The sequence below is a fragment of the Bos taurus genome, chromosome 6, assembly GCF_002263795.3.
Source record: "Bos taurus isolate L1 Dominette 01449 registration number 42190680 breed Hereford chromosome 6, ARS-UCD2.0, whole genome shotgun sequence".
Lineage (NCBI taxonomy): Eukaryota > Metazoa > Chordata > Mammalia > Artiodactyla > Bovidae > Bos > Bos taurus.
The window spans coordinates 116,689,618-116,715,481 of record NC_037333.1 but is presented as its reverse complement, the minus strand read 5'-3'; the positions used below and the strand labels follow the sequence as shown (position 1 = coordinate 116,715,481).

At 48.6% G+C, this 25,864-nt stretch overlaps 1 protein-coding gene across 9 annotated transcripts in view; it reads left to right on the top strand.

Annotated features, from left to right (window-relative positions):
• NSD2 (nuclear receptor binding SET domain protein 2) overlaps nt 1–25,864 on the top strand; it is a 79,468-nt gene that overhangs the window by 4,546 nt on the left and 49,058 nt on the right. For 5 of the 9 annotated variants that reach the window (XM_059887842.1, XM_059887843.1, XM_024993748.2 and 2 more), the window contains one exon: nt 10,086–10,204. The exons of 2 other annotated variants lie outside the window; for them this stretch is intronic. The gene's annotated coding sequence lies outside the window, so the exon portion shown is untranslated. Of the gene's footprint in view, nt 1–10,085; nt 10,205–10,673; nt 10,927–25,864 lie in introns of all 9 variants that reach the window. 2 more of the 9 variants (XM_059887841.1, XM_059887840.1) reach the window with 2 other exon arrangements.

The window sequence follows — 25,864 nt, the reverse complement described above, 5'->3', positions numbered from 1 at the left end:
TGTGCTGTGCAACTTGTGGGGTCTCAGTTCCCCAACCGGGAATTGAACCTGGGTCCTCCGCGGTGCAAGCTTGCAGTCCTAACTGCTGGATGGCAGTGGGAGTTCCCTCACTGCACTCCTTAGCTTGATCTCACCTGGTCTTTTCAGCCCTCTGTTGTGGCTGAGCTTTTCCTTGGGCCTCTACTCGGTCAGTTTTACCTCCGCTTTCCCCTGTGACCCTCACACACACACACAGACTCACTCCAGTGCCTATGTGGGCACCACTGGCTTTCCTATGCATTCCTTCTCGTTCAGCTCTCATCGTGCACCTCACTCCTAGAAAGTGGCCCCAGACCCCTGCCTGCCTTGGGAGCCCTCAGGAGTGTGTCTTGAGCTCTGGTGCTTGGCCGGCCCCTTCCCGGCCCGCCCGGCCTCTGTCTCAGCTGCGCTCGCCTCTGGCCTGTGTCAGGCACTGCAGCCACACTTGGCCCCTGGCCCCTGCATCTGCAGTTCCTTCTACTCAGACACCTGCCTGGCTGGCTCTTTACCTGCCTTTAAGTCTTTGCTTAAACTTCCCTTCTCAGGCACCACCCTTGACCCCTGATTTATGATATCCTTTTGCTGTCTGGCCCTACCCGTCTGCCTCCACTTCTTTTGCCTAGCTTGTATCCTCTGACATTCCGGGTGTTTTCCTTATTTGTCTATGTGCCAGACTGCATCAAGAGGTCTATAACAGTGGAGATTTTTCTCCTTTTGGCTTTAACTACTGTCAGGTTCCCAGTGCCTAGAACAGTACCTGAGTGAATGTCAGTCCTTCAGTGACTGTATGAAGACTCTCAGCCCCTGTGTGCTGGCCAGTGCGTGAGAAGTGGTGTGGATCGAGGGCAGTGGTGTGACTGTGCTTGCCCTGGTGTGAGGTGGCAAAGGTGGAGGCCCAGGGCAGGTGAGACAGGCCAGGGAGGAAGCTGGTAAGCCAGTGCTCGAGGACGATGGCTTTCCCCAGACCCAGGGAGTCTCCAGGAAGGGTGGACTGACGCAGGAGAGAGGGCCGGCGTGGCCCTCATGGGCTGGGGCAGCGCATGGCACTGAGGGTAAGGGGGGACGGCTGAGTGACCCTAACACTGACATTTCGAAAGATTTGAGAGGGCACCATTTTTGTCTCACTGCAAGCTAGTAAAATGGAAAGTGGGCCTCATTTCTGATTTACCTCGGTACCTTCAAAAAGAAACTGATCTCACCTACCAGCTGAGAGGTGTCCCTGGTGCCTTCCTATTCATAGAGGAGGAAGCCCTTGGTGTTGGGCGTGGTGTGAAGGCCCTGTGTTTTCCTGAGGTCTTCACTGGCGGGCCCCTTGCAGCTGCTCTGAGGTCTCATCGCCATGCTGCTGCCCCCAGGATGAGCCGCGCTCTGTCGCGTGGCTCCCTCCGTCCCCTTTCCCCGCCGGTGCTGCCAGCTCTGTATCCACGGCACTTGGGATGCTCCCAGGTTGGCTGTTCCTCTGAGCGCCAGGCCCTGTCCTGGCAGCACATGGCTTGGGCTCTCACCCTTCATGTCTCCAGGTTCTGAGTTTTTCAGGGTGAGCTCTAAGTTGTCTTCTGGGCTTCAAGCGGCGCCCAGTGTTAACTGAGAGTTAACTCGTGGAGATGTTCATGCTTTCGAGTCTTCTGTTATCCCAAAGATGTGTGTGTGTGTGTGTGTGTGTGTGTGTGTGTGTATGGCTGTGCTGGATCTTAGTTGTGCCAGGGGGGAATTTTTTTTTAAGTTGTGGCATATGGAATCTAGTTCCCTGACCAGGGATCAAACCCAGGCCCCCTGCATTGGGAGCTTGGAGTCTTAGCCACTAGACCACCGGGGAAGTCCCCTAAAGATTTTTATTTAATAAAAATTGAATTCCTGGGTTTTTACAATTAAAGTATGTGTTAGAAATAAGAGCTTCCTGGAAATTCCCTGGTGGTGTGGTGGTTAGGACTGCCCGGTTGCCCTGCTGAGGGCCTGGGTCCAGTCCTTCCCTGGGGAACCAAGATCCCCCAGGGCGCACAGCAGAAAAAGAAAAGAAGAAATAAGAGCCTTCTGTTTGCATCCCCCCAAAGATTGGAAGTCGGTGCCATCTGTGCAGAGTGGCTCCCCCTGTGTCTTAGAGCAGCAAATCTTCGTTCCCTCCTCTCACTGAATCCTCACAGCAGGAATCTGAATCCCAGAGATGTTAAGTACTGACCCAGAGTCACAGGCTATAAGTGCTGGACCTCCTGCAGGGCCTGACCTCTGCTTCTGTGCTCTGGGAACTCATTGTTCTGCCTCTCAGGGGACATTTGAACATCAGACCGTCTAGACAGGAATAGGAGGATGGGCTGTTATATTTCGTTAGTATGGCCATGTACTTCTGGTGGCATTCCTCCATTCATGGAGAATTAGGAAATTAGCTGTGTTCCATTGATGAGCCAGAACTCGTGTCCTTGCTCCCCTGGACTTGACAGACCTGTGAGGGGGCTGAAATGGGAGAGATGGTGGACAGAAGACTACATCTTTGAAAAATCTGTGAAACTGTCTTGCTCAATAACCGAACCTGAAAACTGATCAGGCCTTTGGTCCCATAAGCACTCACCAGGAGATCCGGGGTGGGGAAAGGAGCACAGGAGGCTGCGCTGCAGGGTCGCCGTTTGGCTGAGGACGAGCGGCCCTGCAGGACTGGCGACAGGCCTCCTCCACCGGAGAAGAAGGGGAGTGTGGGCCATGCAGGCTCCTGGAGGCACCGTGGCCGGTCGCCCTCCCACAAAGGGGCTGTGTGTCTCCCGGGCAGGCCAGTTAGGTGGGGGTGAGGCGGAGCGCGACTTGTGTGTTTGTGACAGTGGAACGCTGCCTCGGTTTCTCATTCAGGAGCTTTCCTGTTTTCAGCTGTTACAGTGGTTTTGTTTAAGAAAGGAATTAGTGTCATGTAGAGCCACATACAGAATTTGTCAAGAAGGGCCCCATCGTCTGGGGCTTGCTTCCCAGTTGTGTGGCGAAGGAGCAGCTGGGCCGGCTGGCCTGGGTGCTGGCGGCACACGGAGCGGGTTCGTGCATTTGTGGTCTCCATGACAGAGGGGGAAAGTCGTGAAGGAGACTTGCTGCAGACTCTGCTGCACTTGGTCCGTCTGTACATCCACAGGGCGTCACGCCTGCCTGGGGGCTGAGGCGCGTACAGAGCGTGGAAGAGGGCCCGGGGTCGGGTGGTGAGGGCTCTAGAAGAGGGCACGCCGGCGGAGAGCCCGTGGCAGGAGAGGGCCGAAGGTCAGAGGGGAGGGCGCTGAGTGCCTAGCAGGCTGTGGGGCAGGGGCCGCTCTCGAGGCTGCACGGAGCATTTTCATCTGCAGAGGAGCGTGAGGCCTTGCGGGTTCAGGCGGGCGTGTGAGGGTGGGCGATGCGCCTCTGTTTGCTTTGGAAAGCGCGTTTCTCAGGGTCATCTGTGAGCTGGTGGGGGGAGGATCGGGGCGAGGCCATGGGAGGTGGCCTGTGTGTGCTGGCTGTCTGCGTTAGTCTCCCCAGCTGTCTCTCTGAGTGCCCCATGGGACTGGGCAGACTGCCCCCCTTGAAATTGGGTGTGGCTTCGTGGTTTGCTTTGGACAGTGGAAAGGGACACGTGACCTTTGACTGGAGCCCTGAGAGCCGAGTGCTTGGTTACGTTCCCGTGCCCCTGCTCCTGGTGGCAGCGCACAGGTACACGTTCCGAGCGAGAAGGAAGCCTCGGGGTGAGCCAGGTCGCTGCCCGGTAACTTGGTCCTCCAGACCTGGTCCCCAGATTGGCCGCGTGGGCCACCCTGGACCATCTCAGAAGCACGGGCTGGGGCCCACCTTCTGCCTCCCGAGGCCTGAGCTCTGGGGCAGGTGGCCACCTTCGCAGGGTGCCTGAGCCCACCGCGCTGAGGACTGTGCCTGGAGTTCCCCAAAGGCCCAGCGCTCAGGCCTGGCGCAGCCCTGCTGAGGGGCGCGGGTTCCGCAGAGGAGTCAGCGGGAAGGGCCTACAGTCAAGCCACGAGGCCCGTGGGTTGTGGGGAGGGTGTCAGTGACCCCTGAGTTTCTGACAAAGCCAGACAGCAGCCCATTCACTGTCCAAGCAAGATCTATTCTTGTGAGATTTCATTTACTTGGGTTTCGAGGTTTAGAAACAAGGACAAGGCTAAAGAGGAATTTTTAAAACTGTCGTCGATGCCCTCACCCCCAGATCAGTTTCTCCGGGGCACCCACACTGTCACTGCCCTTTCTCTCTGGACTCCCGGCTTGCTGTCCCCCACCTGCCCTGCCTGCGAGTGGAGGCTCCTTGCTGGCGGCCCTCGCCCCTGCTCCCCACAGTGCCCCAAGGACAGTGCCACCTGGACGCCTTTGATGGGCACTGAGGACCCTGGGCACGTCCGTGTGGGGCAGCTTGCTCTGGGCCCACAGGGGTCCCGTCTGTGTGACTCGGAGCCTGGGCCCTGCCCAGTGTGGGGTGCCAAGATCTCCGACTGGTCTGTGGCTGGGGTCCTGGGGCGGGAGCACTGGCCGGCTTCAGGCTCTTTGCTCTTCCTCAGGTGCGAGGCGGGGGCCTGGGGGAGCAGCGCCCGCAGGGGAGCTCAGGGAGACCCCAAGGGCGCGCCCCTGAGGGTTCCCCTCTTTATTATGCATCAGAAATTGTCCCTGATTGCGGAAGACCCCTTGGGATTAGGCCTCATGTTGACAGTTTACGGATTCTCTTCTGTTGAGTTCTGAAATCTGTATAAAACAGTATTTATTTCTTTAAGTTCAGCTTCTTATAACTTCTTTGAAGATGTGACCGGTGTTCTGTTTGTGCAGCGCGGAGGCTGAGCCTGTGTGCATGTCTCAGGCCCTGGGTGCTCACAGCAGCCCTGTCGGCAGAGGGCCCGAGCCGCTCCGTCTTCGGCCGGTGCCCCAGGCCTGGCGCCCCCTCCCCTCCCCTCCCTCTGTGAGTTCCCAGCACGGGAATGAGGTAACAGAAACAGTTGTGGATTCCAGCTTAGAGTTTGTGGAAAGCTGCTTTTCAAGGGCATGTGGTTCCTTGACGGATTGTCAAGGCGAACAGTGAGCTAAAGCGGCTCTGGTGGTTTGATCAGGACGTCCCTGGGGGCCAGGGGCTCGGACTCGGCCCGCCCAGTGCTGGGGCCGCGGACGTTCCTGGTCCGGAGCGGCCCCCCACACGCTGCACCTGGAGATCCGCCTGCTGCAGCAGAGCTGGTGCGGCCAGAACAGTTATCTCTTGTAATCGGAATACATTTCATGAAAAATTTGTATGAATCAGAAAAGTGGGAGGAAACTTAGATAACTAATCCTACCAACCAAATGTTTAGGGATATATTTCCTGTTTGCTTTTCATTCATCAGACTGAACCAGGTGCCCTAAAGACAGTTGCCTTTGTGAGGGTCAGAACGAGATGCAGCAGTCTAGGTGACTGTTCCAAGGAGACAGCTGCTTTGCTCTTTCAACTGTTTCTTATATCTATCTATTAAAAAAAACTTGCCTATCTTACAGAGTTGAGAACTTTGAGTTTTGTGTGTTACGTGTTCAGTTCTATCTTCAAGAGATAAGAATTTAGTGTTCTTTCCGCCCCACTTCCCCTTCCCCGGTCTTCCGAGTCCAGTGGTGTCCGGCTGTCTGCGCCTTGCTGATGAGCTGTTCCAGAGAGCCGTGGCTGAGAGCACAGCGGTGTGTGTGTTTACAGTCTCGCAGTGTGGACTTGTGTGCCAGGGCTCACCTGTCACTGCTGGCGTGCTGTCGGTCTGCGTCACTCCCAAGGTGCCCGGTGCCGGGGGCTGTTGGCCCCGGTCCGCCATGCTCCCCGGCTGGGGCCACCCTTGAGGCAGCTTGGGCCTCCTCACAGCATGGTGGCTGCTTCCTGCCGCAGGAAGTGAAGCTGCCCATCCTTTTGCTTATTTCTTGGTTGCACCACGTGGCTTGTGGGATCTCAGGTCCACTGCCTGGGCTTGAAACTGGCCCACGGCAGTGGAAGCCCGAAGTCCTAACCACTCAGCCGTCAAGGAGCTCCCCTGCGGACAAGCCTTTTATTTATTTATAAAAACACTTAAAAAAAAAGGATGTGTTTGATCTATTTGTTTTTTGACTGTGTGGCACGCAGGATCTTAGTTTCCCCAGCCGGGGATTGGACCCGTGCCCCGCAGGGGAAGCCCAGAGGCGTAACCCCTGGGCCACCAGGGAAGCCCTGCCAGTCCTTTCGGAGGTGAGGCCAGCTCTAGCCTGACATCGCTCTTGCTGTGTGCAGTTGGGAGCAGCCACAGGCCTGGGCGAGGATCAAGGATGTGGAGAAATAGACTTTATCTCTTGGTGGGGGGATGACAAAGAATTTTTGGCCATCTTTAATATGCCACAGGTTTTGTTTGACTTTTTTTTTTCATTTTAAAAAATTATTTTAATTGGAGATAAATTATTTTACAATATTGTGGTTTTTTTGCCATACGTTGACATGAATCAGCCATGGGTATACATGTGTCCCCCCATAATCCCCCTCCCACCTAATATACCACAGTTTTAACAGTTCTTACTTATTTTAAAAATTTTGTTTTGTGTTTTAGCTGCACTGCAAGACTTGTGGGATCTTGGTTCTCTGACCAGGGATTAAACCTGGCAGTGAAAGTGCAGATTCCTAATTGCTGGACCACCAGGGAGTTCCAACAATTTTTGGTTTGAATGAATATTTATTAATTGTTACATTGTTTAGCTGAACACAATTTTCCTAGTGAAAAAAAATTTTTTTTTTTGTCTATTTGCTTAGTTTTCCATGCATCTGTTACTAATGCAGGCTCAGGTTTTCCAGATGAGTTGTGTAAAAAGCCTTTTGAGATGGTCAGTTACGCGTTTTTCCCTCGGGGAGCCTGTCTGCTGGAACTGTTTGTCTTCCTGCTCCAGACGGGGCTTCCTAGACGTGTGCCACGGCTGCAGGCGCTTTGTCTTCTGCGGGAGACCACTCACCCCTTAGGTCTCATGTCTTCCAAGGTTTGCCATCATGTTTTGGTGGTACGTCTTTTGGGGGGTTATCTCAGAAAGTGTGGGAGGCAGCGTTAAATTTTAGAGACCTTGCATGCCAAAATGATCTGTTCTGTGTTTAAACTTGATGATAGCTTGTCTAGATACGTAATTTAGATTGAAAATAGCTTCTCTCAAAAAACTGAAGATGGGAATTCCCTGGTGGTGTAGTGGTTAGGACGCCTTGCTGTCACTGCTGAGGGCATGAGTTCAATCCCTGGTCAGGGAAATAAGATCCCACAAGCTGAGCAATGTGGCCAAAAATGAAAATAGCTGAAAAATCTGACGATACTGCTTTGTTATTCGGGGGTTTTTCATGAGTGTTTCCTTTTTTAAGATAACTGATGCTGGCCTGTCACCTATCTTCACCCCAAACCACGTGGTCTCTTTTGTGTTCATCCTGTGGAGTGCTCAGTGGGTCTTTTCAACCTCTTGATTCTGGGCATCTTATTTCTTTGCTGATGTTTAGAAATCTTGACTCCACTTGTTTATATTTCCCCCAGCTTTATTATGGTGTAATTGACAAGTAAAATCTTCAGTTTTCAGTGTGCAGTGTCTAGGGGTGTGACAGGCAGCTCTCCGTGGGGTTGAGAGTGTCATCATGTGTCTGTGAGGTGATGGGCGTTCACTGAACTTAGCGTGGAAATCATTTCCTTGTGTACATCAGAATCATCGTGCCATACACCTTCAGCTTACACAGCGTGTGTGCGTGCTCAGTCGCGTCCCACTCTTCGTGACCCCTGGACTGTATCCCACCAGGCTTCTTCATCCATGGCATTTTCCGGCTCAGAATACTGGATTAGGGTGCCATTTCCTGCTCCCGGGGATCTTCCCAAAGTCTCTTGTGTCTCCTGAATTGGCAGGTGGATTCTTTACAACTGTGCCATCTGGGAAGCCCTGAAATTTATACAGTGCTGCATGACTGCATGCATCTCAATAAAACTGGAAAAGAAAAGGAATTAGGACTGAAAAAATTGTGTACAATGTAAGGATTTGATCCACCATATGCACTGTGAAGTGGTCCCTCTAATCACCTTAACACATCTGCCTCCTCTCTTAGTTCCCTTTCGTGTGTGGGGGTGAGCGTGCTTCACATTTTCTCTCCCAGCAAGTTTCGAGTACGAAGCCCGCTCTTCTGATTATAGTCCCTGGACTGTGTGTCTTTAGAACTTGCTCACCTCACAAACGAACGTCTGTCCCTTTGGCAGTACCTCTCGGTCTCTCCTGCCCCTCAGCCTCTGGCAACCAACCACCCATTCTACTCTCTGCTTCTACGAGTGTGACTTTTATTTTACATTTCACGTAAAAGTGAGAGCATGTAACGTTTTAATAGAGCGTCCTCTGAGCTGATCCATGTGCAGATGGCAGAATTTCATTTTTAATGCCTGAATGATATTCCACCATGTGCATAAGCCCCCTCCTGTTTTTTGGCCACTCTGTGTGACATGCAGGATCTTCGTTTTCCCACCAGGGATTAAACCCTGGCCACCTGCATTGGGAGCATGGAGTCTTAGCCACTGGACCACCAGGGAGGTCCCTAAAGCCCATTTTCTTTTTCCATTTGTCTCTGCGCGTGGACTGTTGGGAGTGAGGCTGCAGAACGTGAATCTGTGGACGTGTCTTCAGTGTCTGGGCTCATTTCTGTCTGGTGCGTCCTCAGAGGTGGGCTTGTTGCGTCCCACAGCAGCTCCGGTTTCCATTCCTGAGGAATCTGTTCTCTCTTCGCAGTCGCTGCACCGGCTTACATGCCCACCAGCAGTGCGCAAGGGCTCCCTTTTCCCTGTGGCCTCACTAACGCTTGTGATCTCTTTTTGATGATAGCCATTCTGACAGGTATGAGGTGGAGGCTCATTATGGTTTCATTTGCGCTTCCTGAGCATCTTTTCCTGTGCCTGTTGCCCATCTGTATGCCTTCTGTGGAGGAATGTCAGTTCAGGTCTCTTTCAGAATTTTAAAAATCTTGTGTTTCTGGAACTTGTGCCACATGGATGTTTCGTTAGCGTGGTCTTCAGATTTTTTCCTTTTTCTGCCCCGTGCTGCTTCCTTCCTGCCCCTTCCTCATTTACTTTCCTGTTTCCTTAGGTTTCCTCTTCCTCCTCCCCTCACCTTTCTTCTCCTTCCACCTCCTTTCCCGCCCCCATCCCTCCTTTCTCCTGCCCTGGCAGCTCTGTAGGGACCATGGTGTCTGGGTCTCTCTGTTTGTCCCCTTAGTGGCTGTGGAATGCAGTTACAAAGAGAGCAGTGGTTTTTAAATTATTTTGGAAATATTTTTACATTTTCACAATGTTCCTTTAAAAATCGAAAGAAAACTATAAATAGATAATATGTTCACATGCTTCAGAGTTGAAAAGTTTAGTGTGAAAACTCTCTCCACTGCCGTGTCCCCAGCCACCTAACCTCCTCCTGGAGGCGCCCAGGCTCCAGGGTGGCCCGAGCGAGCCGAGGACAAGTATGTGTGCTTGGCGGGTTCTCTCTTTCCCTCTAGTGTGTGCCTCTAGATTCCTAGCTTTCTTTTGCTTTTACATTTTTATCTCTCAAGTTAAATTTTCCCCAGATGCCTAATGGCCCTCGATGCAGGCCCGCTGTTGAGATGGAGGTCCAGGAGCTGATGACGGGGCTCTGGGTGGGGGCTTCGCCGAGGGCCGATGGGTCGGGACCCACCGGCAGGGTCCTGGCAGGTGGCCTCAGCGGGCTGTTTTGCAGTCTGCCGCCTGGAGCGCCTGCTCCAGTGCCCCCGTCCTTTGAGTGCGCTCCACTTCTCCCACTGGCTGCAGGGCTATGTGTGGGGCGGTTGGGACTTTGGTCTTCAGACTTCGGGCTCCCAGTGTCGTGTAGCACATGCCCCTGCTCTTATGCCTTGTAAGGCATGTTTTAGAGGGAAAATAGGAACTACCTTACAGATATGTGAATGATACATCTTAATATGATGATGCCTTTCCTACTCAACAAAAGATTTGATAGTTTAAAAATTAACATAAAATTAATCAGTTAAGCTCTTTTGAAGTATATAATTGGGTGGTTTTTTTTAGTACATTGTCAGTACAGTGTTAATGCAACCATCACCACTATCTAAATCCTGAATATTTTTGTCACCCCAGTAGGAAGCCCGGTGCCTGCTGAGCAGTCACCCCTCCTTCCTGCGTGTCCCCAGCCACCACTCTCCTTTCTGTCTCTGGACTCTCCTGTTCTAGACGTGCTGTAGAGACAGAGTCGTGTGGTAAGTGGCTTTCTGTGACTGGCTTCTTCAGCTCTGCGGTGTTTCTGAAGCCTTGAGGTTTGTCCGTGTTATGGCATGTGTCAGTATTTCATTTTTATGACTGAAAGTCCTATTGTATGGCAGGGTCCACTTTTTCCCCCGCCAGGTGGCTTGTGGGATCTCAGTTCCCCCAGCCAGGGGTCACACCTGGGCCCCCAGCAGGAGAAGCATGGGGTCCTAACCGCTGGACACCAGCAGAGTCCAGATCACTTCTGATCTCATCTGTTTATCAGTTGTTAGGACATTGGGTTGTTTTTTTTTCCTTTTGAAAAATAATTTTGTGAAAATTCTTGTAAAAGTTTTTGTATGAATATATGTTTTTAGTTCTCTCTTGGGTAGATTCTAGGAGTGGGATTGCTGGTTCGCGTGGCAGTTGAGGGACTTCTTGATTGTTCCCAGCTTCAGCTGCTCTATTTTCCATCCCTGGCAGAGTGCGAGGGGTCCCGAGATTTGCCGCTCTGCACAGAGACAAGAGGACAAGCAGGCCTCGGGCCGGAGGCAGCGCCAGCCTGAGTGTCCGCGCAAGGCTAGGGATGGGCCACAGGCAGAGAGCGCCCGGGTGGCTGTGCCCAGGGCTGGCCTCGAGCTGGCCTGTGCGCCAAGCTTCTCTGAAGTGAGCACAAAACAAGGAGCAGGTCCGTTACAAAGGCCTTACTGTCTGCAGAAGGAGCAAAACTTTTGCTGTGAGTGAGTTCTCCGTTCTGTAAACTAAAGCCTCTCAGTAGAGAGTCTGGCAGAGTGACGAGCTGCTGGGTCCTCAGTCCGTATTCTGTAGCAGATTCCATGCTGATCCCGCTGCTCCACACGGAGTTTTTTGCCCTGAGACTGGAGGTCCTATGGTCATTGTGCGGAGGCAGCACCAGTCTGTTCCAGGGAGACTTGTGCAAACGCTGGAAAGCAAGGCAGTGTCAGGGAGTGTGTGTGCGCGCTTCCGTTGTGCTCGCAGACTTGACTTTTCCATTTAAGTCTCTCTTCTGCTTCCGGACGAGTGACGAGCTTGGTGCCTCTCTGGGTTCTGGGGGAGGCCTGCCTGCTGTCCGGCACTGAGCCTGCCCCTGGGGACTCGGCTCAGCGTCGCAGCATGGGCTCCGCAGGCTGCAGCTGCACCTGGAGCTCCAGGAGGGCGGGTGCGGCGGCCTCCTGAGCGCAGGGAGGACGCTCTTCTGCCGCCCTTCCACCCTCCCCCAGGCCTTCCCTTCCCCTCTCCCCGTCTGTACCTTAGACCCTCCGTCTCCCCCTCTGGAATATCAGCTCCCCAGGAACAAGGTGTGTGCTCTGTTTACCGCCCTGCTTCCGCATGTTGGAAAGGGGCCTGTGCGCACTGGCTGGTTCTAAACCATGTCGTGTCATCCGGGCACTTCTTTGGAGAGTGGTGCTTTTCCCTTCATCGTGGACACCCCTCCTCTGTTCCATGTGGCCTCCCCAGCTGCTTGCCATGCCAGCGCCGGCAGTGGAGCATCTGTGACGTGCATGGAGTGGGTTACGCCGTCTTCAGAGCTTGTTCCACAAGGCTGCACGGTGATGCTTGGCTCCCCATGGAAAACCATTCGTCACCCTGAGCTGTTAGTTTCTGCTTTAACTAACACGTTTTTGGTTTTCACTGTAAGGGCATCAGGGTTTTCTTTCCTTTTATAACGACTGTATGTTGCATTTTGTTTTTAGACATTTTAAAAGGGAAAGGCTTTGTAGACAAGAGGTGCCCTAAGCCGCCAGCCTCCCTGCAGCAGCAGCAGTAGCAGCTTGCCTCTTGGAGAGGTGACTCTTCCCTTCAGCTTCCCCACGTTCGCTCTGCTGACCCACTCCTCTGTTGTCTTTGTCCTTGTGGATTGACCCTTCGTTTGTAATTCTTTTTTGAAAGTACTTACTTATTTACCTGGCCGCGTCAGATCTTTGCCGCGTCGTGGGGGTCTTTTGCTTTGGCGCGCAGACCCCGGCTGCGGCACGTGGGCTGCGCGGCTGTGCTGTGTGAGCTCTGTCGGCCTGCGGCATGCTGGGGGTTAGTCCCCCGGTCTCCCCTGCATTGCACGGCAGACTCCTAACTGCTGGACCACCAGGGAAGTCCCTGAGATTCTTGGCTGTCGTTGCAGTTGGGGTTTCTATAAGGAGTGTAAGTAAATGTGAGAAAGGAAGCCTCACATTTTTTTAAATACAAAAGTGGTTTTAGAATTACCACTCCCCCTATTTTCTGCGTCCTGTGTTTTCCCTCTGGGTTTGTATTTTTGCTCTAGTATGTCTTTTAGCATTTCTTTTGTGGAAGGAATATGTATATTAAACTCCCTTAGTTTTCGCATGTCTGAATATACACTTTGGCTCATGCTTGGTAATAATTTAGATTAGAAATTCTCTCTTCCCTGAGCACTTTGCAGAGGCTCTGCCATCTGCTCCTCTCAGTTGAGGCTGCACAAAGCCTGTTTCCGTTCCTCTCCTCTTGCTGAAGTCTATCCATTAACTTATTCTTTATGGGGACTTAGGTGTAAAGATTTTCTTTTTTGTCCTTCATATTCACAAAAGTATGTGTTTAGGTATTGATTTGTTTCTCTTTATCTTGCTCAGAACCCTGGTGCCCTTTTTAATCTGAATACTTAAGTTTTGTTTCATCTCTGGAAAAATTTCCATCATTATCTTTTTGAAAACTGCCTTTCCCAGATCCTTCCTAGTTTCTCCTGGAACTCCAGGGGAATGTAAACTCCCTGAAAGCAGAATGTTCTTCACATGTGTATGTGTGCAAAAAATTGGCATCTTAACCGTCATTACATGCACAGTTCAGGGGTATTAAGTACATCCGCATTATTGTGCACCCATTACTGCCACCTGCTTCAGAGCTTTCCCATCTTGTGAGACGGAACTGTTTTCCAGTTGAACACCAGCTCTTCATTCTCTTTTCCCCATTGCCTTGCAAGCTGCTTTCTATCAGTACTTCCTGTCTCTATGAATTTGATTACTCTCAGGACCTCATAAAAGTGCAGTCAGGGAGTTCCCTGGTGGTCCAGTGGTTCAGTTCAGTTCAGTCGCTCAGTCGTGTCTGACTCTTTGCGACCCCATGGACTTCAGCACGCCAGGCCTCCCTGTCTATCACCAACTCCCGGAGCTTCCTCAAACTCATGTCCATGGAGTCGGTGATGCCATCCAACCATCTCATCCTCTGTCGTCCCCTTTTCCTCCTGCCTCCAATCTTTCCCAGCATCAGAGCCTTTTCAGATGAGTCAGTTCTTTGCATCAGGTGGCCAAAGTATTGCAGTTTCAGCTTCAGCATCAGTCCTTCCTATGAATATTCAGGGTTGATTTCCTTCAGGATTGACTGGTTTGATCTCCTTGCAGTCCAAGCAACTCTCAAGAGTCTTCTCCAACACCACAGTTCAAAAGCATCAATTCTTGTGCTCAGCTTTCCTTATAGTTCAACTCTCACATCCATATATGACCACTGGAAAAACCATAGCTTTGACTAGATGGTCCTTTGTTGGCAAAGTAATGTCTCTGCTTTTTAATATGCTGTCTAGGTTGGTCATAGCTTTTCTTCCAAGGGGCAAGCGTCTTTTCATTTTATGGCTGCATTCACCATCTGCAGTGATTCTGGAGCCCAAGAAAATAAAATCTGTCACTGTTTCCATTGTTTCCCCATCTATTTGCCATGAAGAGATGGGACCAAATGCCATGATCTTAGTTTTCTGAATGTTGAGTTTTAAGCCAACTTTTTCACTCTCCTCTTTCACTTTCATCAAGAGGCTCTTTAGTTCTTCACTTTCTTCCATAAGGGTAGTGTCATCTGCATTTCTGAGGTTATTGATATTTCTCCCGGCAATCTTGATTCCAGCTTGTGCTTCTTCCAGCCCAGCACTTCTCATGATGTACTCTGCATGTAAGTTAAATAAGCAGGGTGACAAGATACAGCCTTGACGTACTCCTTTTCCTATTTGGAACCAGTCTGTTGTTCCATAGTCAGTTCCAACTGTTGCTTCTTGGCCTGCATACAGATTTCTCAAGAGGCAGGTCAGGTGGTCTGATATTCCCATCTCTTGAAGAATTTTCCACAGTTTGTTCTGATCCACACAGTCAAAGACTTTGGTGTAGTCAATAAAGCAGAAATAGATGTTTTTCTGGAACTCTCTTGCTTTTTCTATGATCCAGTGGATGTTGGCAATTTGGTTCCTCTGCCTTTTCTAAATCCAGCTTGAACATTTGGAAGTTCACGATTCACGGACAGTTGATGCCTGGATTGGAAAATTTTGAGCATTACTTTGCTAGTGTGTGAGATGAGTGCAGTTGTGAGGTAGTTTAAACATTCTTTGGCATTGCCTTTCTTTGGTATTGGAATGAAAACTGACCTTTTCCAGTCCTGTGGCCACTCCTGAGTTTTCCAAATTTGCTGGCGTATTGAGTGCAGCACTTTCACAGCATCATCTTTTAGGATTTGAAATAGCTCAGCTGGAATTCCATCACCTCCACTAGCTTTGTTCATAGTGATGCTTCCTAAGGCCCACTTGACTTCGCACTCCAGGATGTCTGGCTCTAGGTCACACCATTGTGGTTATCTGGGTTGTGAAGATCTTTTTTGAATAGTTCTTCTGTGTATTCTTGCCACCTTTTCTTACTATCTTCTGCTTCTGTTAGATCCATAGTGTTTCTGTCCTTTATTGTGCCCATCTTTGCATGAAATGTTCCCTTGGTATCTCTGATTTTCTTGAAGAGATCTCTAGTCTTTCCCATTCTGTTGTTTTCCTCTATTTCTTTGCATTGATCACTGAGGAAGTCCCCTGGTTAGGACTCTGCAATTTCACTGCTGAGGGCGTGGGTTCAACCTCTGGTCGGGGCACTTAATATCCTGCAAGCTGTGTGAAAAAGTGAAAGTTGCATCCGACTCTTTGTGACCTCATGGACTATACAGTCGTGGAATTCTCCAGACCAGAATATTGGAGTGGATAGCTGTTCCCTTCTCCAGGGGATCTTTCCAACTGAGGGATCGAACCCAGGTCTCCCACGTTGCAGGTGCATTCTTTACCAGCTGAGCTTCGGCAGGCTGTGTGATATGAGCGGACACAGTGGAGCCGTCAGCACTGTCCTTCTGTGAGCAGCTTCTTCCGCTTAGTGCAGTGCATGCGGGGTGTGCGCGTGCTGTAACGTGTCTCATGCTTCGTTCCTCTTTAGGGCAGAATAATATTCCATTGTCTGAGGATCTCAGTTTATCAATTCATTCACCTGCTGAAGGACACCTTGATTGCTCCCAGGTTTTGGCAATGATGAAACTGATATAAACCTCCATATGCAGGTTTTTCTGTGGATGTAAGTTTTCAGCTTCCTTGGGTAAATTCCAAGGAGTGGGATTGCTGGATCGTATGATGAGAGTATGTTCAGTGTTGTGAGCAACCACCAAACTGTGTTCCCAGCAGCAGTGAGGAGACTTCCTGCTGCTCCGCATCCGCTCGGGCAGCTGGTGCCGTCAGTGTGGTGGACTCTGGCTGTGCTGAGTGGCGTGGAGTGACTGCTCTCCCTGCGGTCCTCCACGGGGCATGCCTCAGGCCGGCTCTGGAGTGGAGAAGCCCCTGAGCAGTCCCAGCTGCCTGGCAGGGCTGCGCAGCATCGTTCCTCCCAGGCCCACCGTTTGTTTCTTGGCTCGGGGTTTGGGCCCCCACCGCCTTCCGAGGCAGTTTTTGAGGGTGACTGTCTCTTCAGGGGCCTCCAGGGGTGTTTGCTGTGGGCCCAGCCCTGGGCTGCTGGAGGAGCGGCTCAGCACACAGCGCTCTGACCGCTGACCTGTGGCGAGGCCGGTGCTTAGTGCCCAGGAGCTGCAGCATGGGGGCGGCCACTTGCTGAGAGGAGGCAGTGGTGGAGCCCGAGGCTGGCCCAGGCCACGACCCCGCACTCTGTGCCCTCTGAGCCCGCAGCTCTCTGGGGTCTGGGCGCCCACCTGATCCTGCCTGCTGCTCCAGGCCTGGCTCGGAGGCCTGTGTCCTGTCCTTGCTGCCGTGCCCGGAGGCTCATTGCTCTTCCCATCTCATTTCTGAATCTGGAGATTTCCCTCTCTTGTTTTGAATTAGGTGATATATATAGTTCACTTTTTTTTTTTCTTTAAAAAAAATAATAATTTGGCCATCTTCACCAGAAATCTCCTGAAACGTGTTAAAATGGTAACGGAGTTCATCCTAATGTTGAGCCGTCATTTGTGAATAAATGCTCTGTAGCTATGATACCTTATTTTACTATGTATGGCAATAACTGGGTTTGATTTGCTTCTGTCATGTCATTGTTTTTTATGGTCCTACTCTACTGATCTTGGTCGATAGCTTTTTTTTGTACTACTTCTCTGGCTTTGGTGGGAGAGGTATGCCGGCCTTACGTAGTAATGTTTGGGAAGCTCTCCGTCACTTTCCATGCTGTGGAGCAATTTAAACAATAGGAACGCTGCGTTTACGTGATGAATAATACACAGCAGTTGGAAAGACTGAGTTGTGCTTGTTTTTTATATCAACAGTGGAAATCAGCGTGTGTTGATCGAATCGCAGGTCCGGTGTGGTAGCATTTCTTGGCATGCAAACCCCATGCAGCAGTTCTCCATTCCTGGGTGTGTTGCATAGCCTGGAATGGTGGTTTGTGAACCGATGGTGGGGGACTGAGTGGGACTTGGGCTTCCTGAACAGGCAGATGCCATCTTTGTTTTCCTCAGTCACCCTGTCCAAGGCCTGCAGGAGGTGGCGCTGTGCTGGTAGCTTGTGTTCGGCTTCTAGCTGTTGGACTTGGGGCTCCCAGTGGGTGCTGTGGGCACGAAGAACCAGAGCCCCAGGACACTGTTGTGGGTGTGTGGTGGGCGGTAGGCAGCCTGCTAGACTGAGCCTGGCTTTTCTCGCCTGGGGCCCTGGGTGCCCTGAGCCCGTCTTGCCTGTCCTCGGCTGGAGGTGCACATTGTCCAGAGGTCTTCTTTTATGTCAGAAAAGCTTGAAGCAAATGTGGCAAGATGTTGAAAGCTGTCACTTTGGACTGGTGGGCGTGCATATGTGCCCTGTCGTTATTTGTACTGTTTTGCTTCTAAAACTCATCCCTCTCCCCCGATTGAGGGTCACTGAGCCAGTGAAGCCCTCTGGGCCGTTCTTCCGTGAATTTTGTGGGCTTTGCAGGTTTTCTACCTCTTGGTTGGGTTTTATGTTTTTCTCGGAATGCTAGATAGAATGAAAGATTTTCTAACTTACTGGTATAATCTTGGTAAAAAATGAAAGCTCCTTGAAAGATCAAGTCAATGGTCGGTGCCGTGTTGTAAGTGAGAGTGGACCCTCTTTAGAGGGCCATGCCTTCAAGCGTTGTCCCAGATGGAATCCTGAAAAGTAGTGAGCAGCCCACAGTTTCAAGTTGAGGGAGGGAAACAGACCAGATGCACAGAGAAACAAGTACCTTGGGTGAAAATAAAGCACCAGCAGTAGACACAGGTCTGCAAAGACCAGATATTCAATACTTGTGTCTGATATATGCAAAGATTTAAAAGAAACTTGAAAATTCCAACAGGAACAGGCAATCTTGAAAATGTGGTTCACATGTAGATAACGATCACCTACGCCAGGCATTAAATCCAGGGGAGCCAGAAATCTGAATCTTTGTGTAAGTATTCCAGACTTCAGTGTTGGGACTGGCCTCTTGATTACCCGTCTGTTGGCTCTGTCTCTTAGTGTCGTGGTCTTAGCTGTTGCTCTGACCAGGGCTGCCGTTTGCACCCTCACTCGCACAGGCTCCTTGGAGCTCCGCGGAGCCTCTGGGCAGCAAGCACGGGTGCTGCAGCTGTTGTCTGTGTTGTGTCTGTGAGGGTGTAGCGCGGCGTTGCGCCTTTTGCTGTAGTCACTTGAATGTTAAGAAGCTGAGGAACAGGTAGCCTCACTCTCGTTCACCGTTTCTGGTGTCCTTCATTTCTTCCTAAAGGTCCCATGTCAGTCTGGTCTCATTTCGCATCAACCTCGAGAACTTCTGTTAGCATTTCTCATAGTGAAGATCTGATGGCAACAACTTCTTAATTGGTATTTCTTTTAAAATATATTTAGTCATCATTCTTGCAGAATATTTTTTCTGGGTATCAGATGCCGGGTGGACAGTTTTTTCTTCTTCTCCCCATTACTCTAATCATGGCTGGATTCTGTTTCTCATGAGAAGTTGAATGACCATCCATGTCATTGTTTTGTATTTAATGGACCTTTTTTCCCCCTCTGCTATTCAGGGTTTTTCTTTATCTTGGTTTAAATGTTTCCACTGACTATATAGAAGAAAACAACAGAATGGGAAAGACTAGAGATAATTAGAAAATTATCAAGAAAATTAGAGATACCAAGGGAACATTTCATGCAAAGATGGGCTCGATAAAGGACAGAAATGGTATGGACCTAACAGAAGCAGAAGATATTAGAAGAGCTGGCAAGAATACACAGAAGAACTGTACCAAAAAGATCTTCACAACCCACATAATCACGATGGTGTGATCACTGACCTAGAGCCAGACATCCTGGAATGTGAAGTCACGTGGGCCTTAGAAAGCATCACTACGAACAAAGCTAGTGGAGGTGATGGAATTCCAGTTGAGCTATTTCAAATCCTGAAAGATGATGCTGTGAAAATGCTGCACTCAATATGCCAGCAAATTTGGAAAACTCAGGAGTGGCCACAGGACTGGAAAAGGTCAGTTTTCATTCCAATCCCAAAGAAAGGCAATGCCAAAGAATGCTCAAACTATTGCACAATTGCACTCATCTCACACACCAGTAAAGGAATGTTCAAAATTCTCCAAGCCAGGCTTCAGCAATACGTGAACAGTGAACTTCCAGTTGTTCAAGCTCGTTTTAGAAAAGGCAGAGGAACCAGAGACCAAATTGCCAACATCTGCTAGATCATCAAAAAAGCAAGAGAGTTCCAGAAAAACATCTATTTCTGCTTTATTGACTATGCCAAAGCCTTTGACTGTGTGGATCACAATAAACTGTGGAAAATTCTGAAAGAGATGGAAATACCAGACCACCTGACCTGCCTCTTGAGAAACCTATATGCAGGTCAGGAAGCAACAGGTAGAACTGGACATGGAACAACAGACTGGTTCCAAATAGGAAAAGGAGTACGTCAAGGCTGTATCTTGTCACCCTGCTTATTTAACTTACATGCAGAGTACATCATGAGAAGTGCTGGGCTGGAAGAAGCACAAGCTGGAATCAAGATTGCTGGGAGAAATATCAATAACCTCAGATACGCAGATGACACTACCCTTATGGCAGAAAGTGAAGAGGAACTAAAAAGCCTCTTGATGAGAGTGAAAGAGGAGAGTGAAAAAGTTGGCTTAAAGCTCAATATTCAGAAAACAAAGATCATGGCATCTGGTCCCATCACTTCATGGGAAATACATGTAGAAACAGTGGAAACAGTGTCAGACTTTATTTTTTGGGGCTCCAAAATCACTGCAGATGGTGACTGCAGCCATGAAATTAAAAGACGCTTACTCCTTGCGAGAAAAGTTATGACCAACCAATAGATAGCATATTGAAAAGCAAAGATATTACTTTGCCAATAAAGGTCCGTCTAGTCAAGGCTATGGTTTTTCCTGTGGTCACGTATGGATGTGAGAGTTGTACTGTGAAGAACTAGCTGAGCACTGAAGAATTGATGCTTTTGAACTGTGGTGTTGGAGAAGACTCTTGAGAGTCCCTTGGACTGCAAGGAGATCCAACCAGTCCATTCTGAAGGAGACCAGTCCTGGGTGTTCATTGGAAGGACTGATGCTAAAGCTGAAACTCCAGTACTTTGGCCACCTCATGCGAAGAGTTGACTCATTGGAAAAGACTCTGATGCTGGGAGGGATTGGGGGCAGGAGGAGAAGGGGACGACAGACGATGAGATGGCTGGATGGCATCACTGACTCGATGGACGTGAGTCTGAGTGAACTTCGGGAGTTGGTGATGGACAGGGAGGCCTGGTGTGCTGCAATTCATGGGGTCGCAAAGAGTCGGACACGACTGAGCGACTGAACTGACTATACCTGGGTGTGGGTTCTTTTACATATATCCTGCTGAGATTTGGGCTTCCCTTGTGGCTCAGCTGGTAAAAAATCCACCTGTAATGCAGGAGACCTGGGTTCGATCCCTGGGTTGGGAAGATCCGCTGGAGAAGGGAAAGGCTCCCCACTCCAGTATTCTGGCCTAAAGAGTTCCATGGACTATATATATATAGTTCATGGGGTTGCAAAGAGTCGGGCACGACTGAGCGACTTTCAGTTCACTTCACTTCTGCTGAGATTTGGTGAGCTTCTTGAATCTCTGAATTTATGTCTCACTGAATCTGAAAAGTTTTCTGTTTAATTTTTCCCAAGTGTTTTTTTCTATCTCATTGTTTCTTCCCTCTCCTCTGGGTAGGAGTGGGAATCCAGACCCTTTGATGTTGGTCTATAGCACAAGATTGCTGGGAGAAATATCAGTAACCTCAGATATGCAGATGACACCACCCTTATGGCAGAAAATGAAGGGGAATTAAAGAGCCTCTTGATGAATGTAAATGAGGAGAGTGAAAAAACTGGCTTAAAACTCAACATTCAAAAAATGAAGATCATGGCATCCAGTCCCATCACTTCATGGCAAATAGATGGGGAAACAATGGAAACAGTGACAGATTTTATTTTCTTGGGCTCCAAAATCACTGCAGATGGTTACTACAGCCATGAGATTAAAAGATGCTTGCTCCTTGGGAGAAAAGCAATGACAAACCTAGACAGAGTATTGGAACTCTGACATCCCCTATAGACAGTACTAGAGATATTACCTATAAAGGTCCGTATAGTCAGAGCTATGATTTTTTTCAGTAGTCATGGATGGATGTGAGAGCTGGACAGAAAGAAAGGTTGAGCACTGAAAGATTGATGCTTTTGAACTGTGGTGTTGGAGAAGATTCTTGATAATCCCTTGGACTGCAAGGAGATCAAACTAGTCCATCCTAAAGGAGATCAGTCCTGAATATTCATTGGAAGGACTGATGCTGAAGCTCCAATACTTTGGCCACCTGATGCAAACAACTGACTCATTTGAAAAGACCCTGGTGCTGGGAAAGATTGAAGGCGGGAGGAGAAGGGAAGACAGAGGATGAGATGGCTGGATGGCATCACCGACTCGGTGGACATGAGTTTGAGGAAGCTCTGGGAGTTGGTGATGGACAGGGAGGCCCGGCATGCTGTAGTCCGTGGGGTCGCAAGGAGTTGGACACAACTGAGCGACTGAACAACAAAACAGATCACTGAGGCTCTGTTTCTTCTTCTTCTTCTTTTTTTTAAATAATTTTACTCTTTTTAAAAGATCATTTCTACTGATCAATTTTCAAGTTTCTTTTTTTAATAATATTTGTATTTTATTGAAGTGTAGTTAGCTTACTATGTTTCAGATGCATATGAAATAGAAAAAGTGAAACAAACTAGACAGAAGTAAAAGAGCATCATATAGTTGGGTTGTTTTTAAACATGGCTGCTCATTAGGAACATGTCTGGAGTCTGGAGGGAAAAGCAATAGCTGAGCATTTGTATTTTTGAAAAGAACTTCAAGATACTTCTGTAACACATCTGGATTTTAAAAAGGGATAACAAGTTTTTCTGTTAGATCCTAGTTTTGGTGATATAGATTTCTATTGTTTTTCTGTTGACCAATCATGATACAATGGTATTGAGTAATAATTACATAATCACAATAGTAAAAGATGTTTATTGGTTTTCACAATCGGGTTTCACAATCAGTTCAGTTCAGTCACTCAGTCATATTCAACTCTTTGCTACCCCATGGACTTCAGCACGCCAGGCCTCCCTGTCCATCACCAACTCCTAGAGCTTGCTGAAACGCATTTCCATCGAGTCAGTAATGCCATCCAACCATCTCATCCTCTGTTGTTCCCATCTCCTCCTACCTTCAATCTTTCCCAGCATCAGAGTCTTTTCCAATGAGTCAGCTCTTCGCATCAGGTGGCCAAAGTATTGGAGCTTCAGCTTCAGCATCAGTCCTTCCAGTGAATATTCAGGACTGGTCTCCTTTAGGATGGACTGGTTGGATCTCCTTGCAGTCCAAGGGACTCTCAAGAGTCTTCTCCAACACCACAGTTCAGAAGCATCATTCTTCGGTGTTCAGCTTTCTTTATAGTCCAACTCTCGCATTCATACCTGACTACTGGAAAAACCATAGCTTTGACTAGATGGACCTTTGTCGGCAAAGTAATGTCTCTGCTTTTTAATATGCTGTCTAAGTTGGTCATAGGTTTTCTCAATCAATAACCAGACAAAAAGTAAAAGATAATTACAATTGCAACCATAATGGGAACATGATTAACAGTATAAAATAGTTACATACAGTTTGGGCATCAGGCAGAGTGTTGTGGTAAGTGGAGGTGTGTGCGTGCCTGTGTTTTCATCCACTCAGCCAGTCTGTATCTTTTGGTTGGTGCATTTAATCTATTTGCATTTAAGGGAATGGTTGATAGGTATGATCCTATTACTGTTGTCTCATTGTTCGGGTTTATTTTCTGTAGGTCTTTTCCTTCTCTGTGTTGCCCGTCTAGAGAAATTCCTTTTGCATTTGTTGTAATGCTGGTTTGGTGGTGCTGAATTCTCTTAACTTTTGCTTGTCTGGAAAGCTTTTGATTTCTACATCGAATCTGAAGGAGAGTCTTGCTGGGTAGAGTATTCTTGGTTATAGGTGGTTCCCTTTCATCATTTAAAATGTAGCATGCCATTCCCTTCTGACTTGTAGAGTTTCTCTTAGGAAGTCAGCTTGATGGGAGTTCCCTTGTATGTTGTTTATCGTTTTTCCCTTGTTGCTTTTAATGCTTTATCTCTGTCTTTAATTTTTGTCAGCTTGGTTGCTGTGTGTCTCAGTGTATTCCTCTCTGAGTTTATCCTTCCTGGGACTCTGTGCTTCCTGGACTTGGTTGACTCTTTCCTTTCCCATGTTCAGGAAGTTTTCAGCTATTATCTCTTCAAATATGTTCTCAGGTCCTTTCTCAGGTCCTTTCTCTTCTCCTTCTGGGACCCCTGTAATGCCAATGTTGGTGCGTTTAATGTTGTCCCAGCAGTCTCTTAGGCTGTCTTCATTTCTTTTCGTTCTTTTTTCTATATTCCGTTCTGTGGCAGTGACTTCCACCATTCTGTCCTCCAGGTCATTTATCCGTCCTTCTGCCTCAGTTATTCTGCTGATGATTCCTTCCAGTGTGTTATTAATCTCTGTTTGTTTGTTCTTTAGTTCTTCTAGGTCTTTGGTAAACATTTCTTGCATTTTCTAAGTCTTTGCCTCCATCATTTTCTCGAGATCCTGGATCATCTTCATTATCATTATTCTGAATTCTTTTTCTGGAAGGTTGCCTGTCTCCACTTCATTTTGTTGTTTTTCTGGGGTTTTATTTTGTCCCTTCACCTGGGACATAACTTTCTGTTTTTTTGTTGTGGTTAACTTTCTGTAATCTGTTTTTGTTTTAGCTGCTCTGAGAGTGCTTCTTCTTGCTTCTTCTGTCTGCCCTCTGATGGCTGAGGCTAAGAAGCTTATGTAAGCTTTTTGATGAGAGGGACTGAAAAAGGGAGAAACTGGGTCTTCCTCTGGTGGGCACTGAGAACATCCAGGGAATTTGACTTTGGAAGCCAGTGGGGCTTGACTGTGGAGCTTCCACAGAACCGGGGAGACAGGCCATTGCAGGGCACAGGCAAAAGCTTGCGCACCAGGAGCCAGGAGAGAGGAGCAGCGCCCCACAAGAGACCGAGCCAGCTGTGCCTGGGAGAGTCTAGGAGCCTCCGGTGGAGGCGTGGGCTGACAGTGGCCTGTGGGGTCAGGGGCACTGAATACAGCAGTGTGGGCATAAGTCCTTTTCTAGAAGGTCACCATTACTGGCATTATCCCTAGCATAGTTTGGGCTCAGGCCAAACAACAGGGAGGGAACTCAGCCTCGCCCATCAGAACAAGACCCAGATTCCCCCACAGTCAGTCTCTTCCATCAGGAAGCTTCCACAAGCCTCTTATCCTTATCCATCAGAGGGCAGACAGAATGAAAACCACAGTCACAGAAAACTAACCAAACTGAACACGTGGACCACAGCCTTGTCTAACTCAGTGAAACTGTGAGCCATGCTGTGTGGGGCCACCTGAGATGGGCAGGTCACGGTGGAGAGTTCTGACAAACGTGGTCCACTGGAGAAGGCAGTGGAAAGCCACTTCAGCATTCCTGCCTTGAGAACCCCATGGACCGCATGAAAAGGCAAAAAGATAGGACGCTGAAAGATGAAGTCCCAGGTCGGTAGGTGCCCAGTATGCTACTAGAGATCAATGGAGAAACAGCTCCAGAAAGAATGAACACACAACCAAACTGAAAACAGCGCCCAGTTATGGACATGACTGGTGATGGAAGTAAAGTCCAGTGCTATAAAGAACAATATTACATAGGAACCTGGAATGTTAGGTCCATGAATCAAGGGAAATTGGAAGTGGTCAGACAGGAGATGGCAAGAGTGAACATTGACATTTTAGGAATCAGTGAACTGAAATGGACCAGAATGGGTGAATTTAACTCAGATGACCATTATATCTACTACTGTGGGCAAGAATAGAATCTCTTAGAAGAAATCGGGTAGCCCTTACAGTCAACAGAAGAGTCCAAAATGCAGTACTTGGGTATAATCTCAAAAATGACAGAATGATCTCTGTTCATTTCCAAGGCAAACCATTCAGTATCACAGTAATCTAAATCTATGCCCCAACCACTTATGCCAAAGAAGCTGAATAGTTTTGTGATGACCTTCAAGACCTTCTAGAACTAACACCAGAAAAAAGATGTCCTTTTTATCATAGGGGACTGGAATGCGAAAGTAGGAAGTTAAGAGGTAGCCAGAGTAACAGGCAGGTTTGGCCTTGGAGTTCAAAATGAAGCAGGGCAAAGGCTGACAGAGTTTTGCCAAGAGAGTGCACTGGTATAGCAAACACTCTTTTCCAGTAACACAAGAGATGACTCTACACATGGACATCACCAGATGGTCAATACTGAAATCAGACAGATTATATTCTTCGCAGCCAAAGATGGAGAAGGTCTGTACAGTCAACGAAAATAAGACGGGGAGCTGACTGTGGCTCAGATCATGAATTCCTTATTGCCAAATTCAGACTTAAATTGAAGAAAGTAGGGAAAACCACTGGACCATTCAGATATGACCTAAATCAAATCCCTTACAATTATACAGCATACAGTGACAAATAGAGTCAAGGGATTAGATCTGATAGAGTGCCTGAAGAACCATGGACAGAGGTTCATGACATTGTACAGGAGGCCATAATGAAAACCATCCCCAAGAAAAAGAAATGCAAGAAGGCAGAATGGTCATCTGAGGAGGACTTGCTAGCTGAGAAAACAAGTGAAAGGCAGAGGAAAAAAGGGGTGATACATCCATCTGAACGCAGAGCTCCATAGAACAGCAAGGAGAATAAGAAAGCCTTCCTCAGCGATCAATGCAAAGAAATAGAGGAAAACAACAGAATGGCAAAGACTAGAGATCTCCAAGAAAATCAGAGATACTAAGGGAACATTTCATGCAAAGATGGGCTCAATAAAGGACAGAAATGGTAGGGACCTAACAGAAGATATTAAGCAAAAGATATTAAGATATCTTAA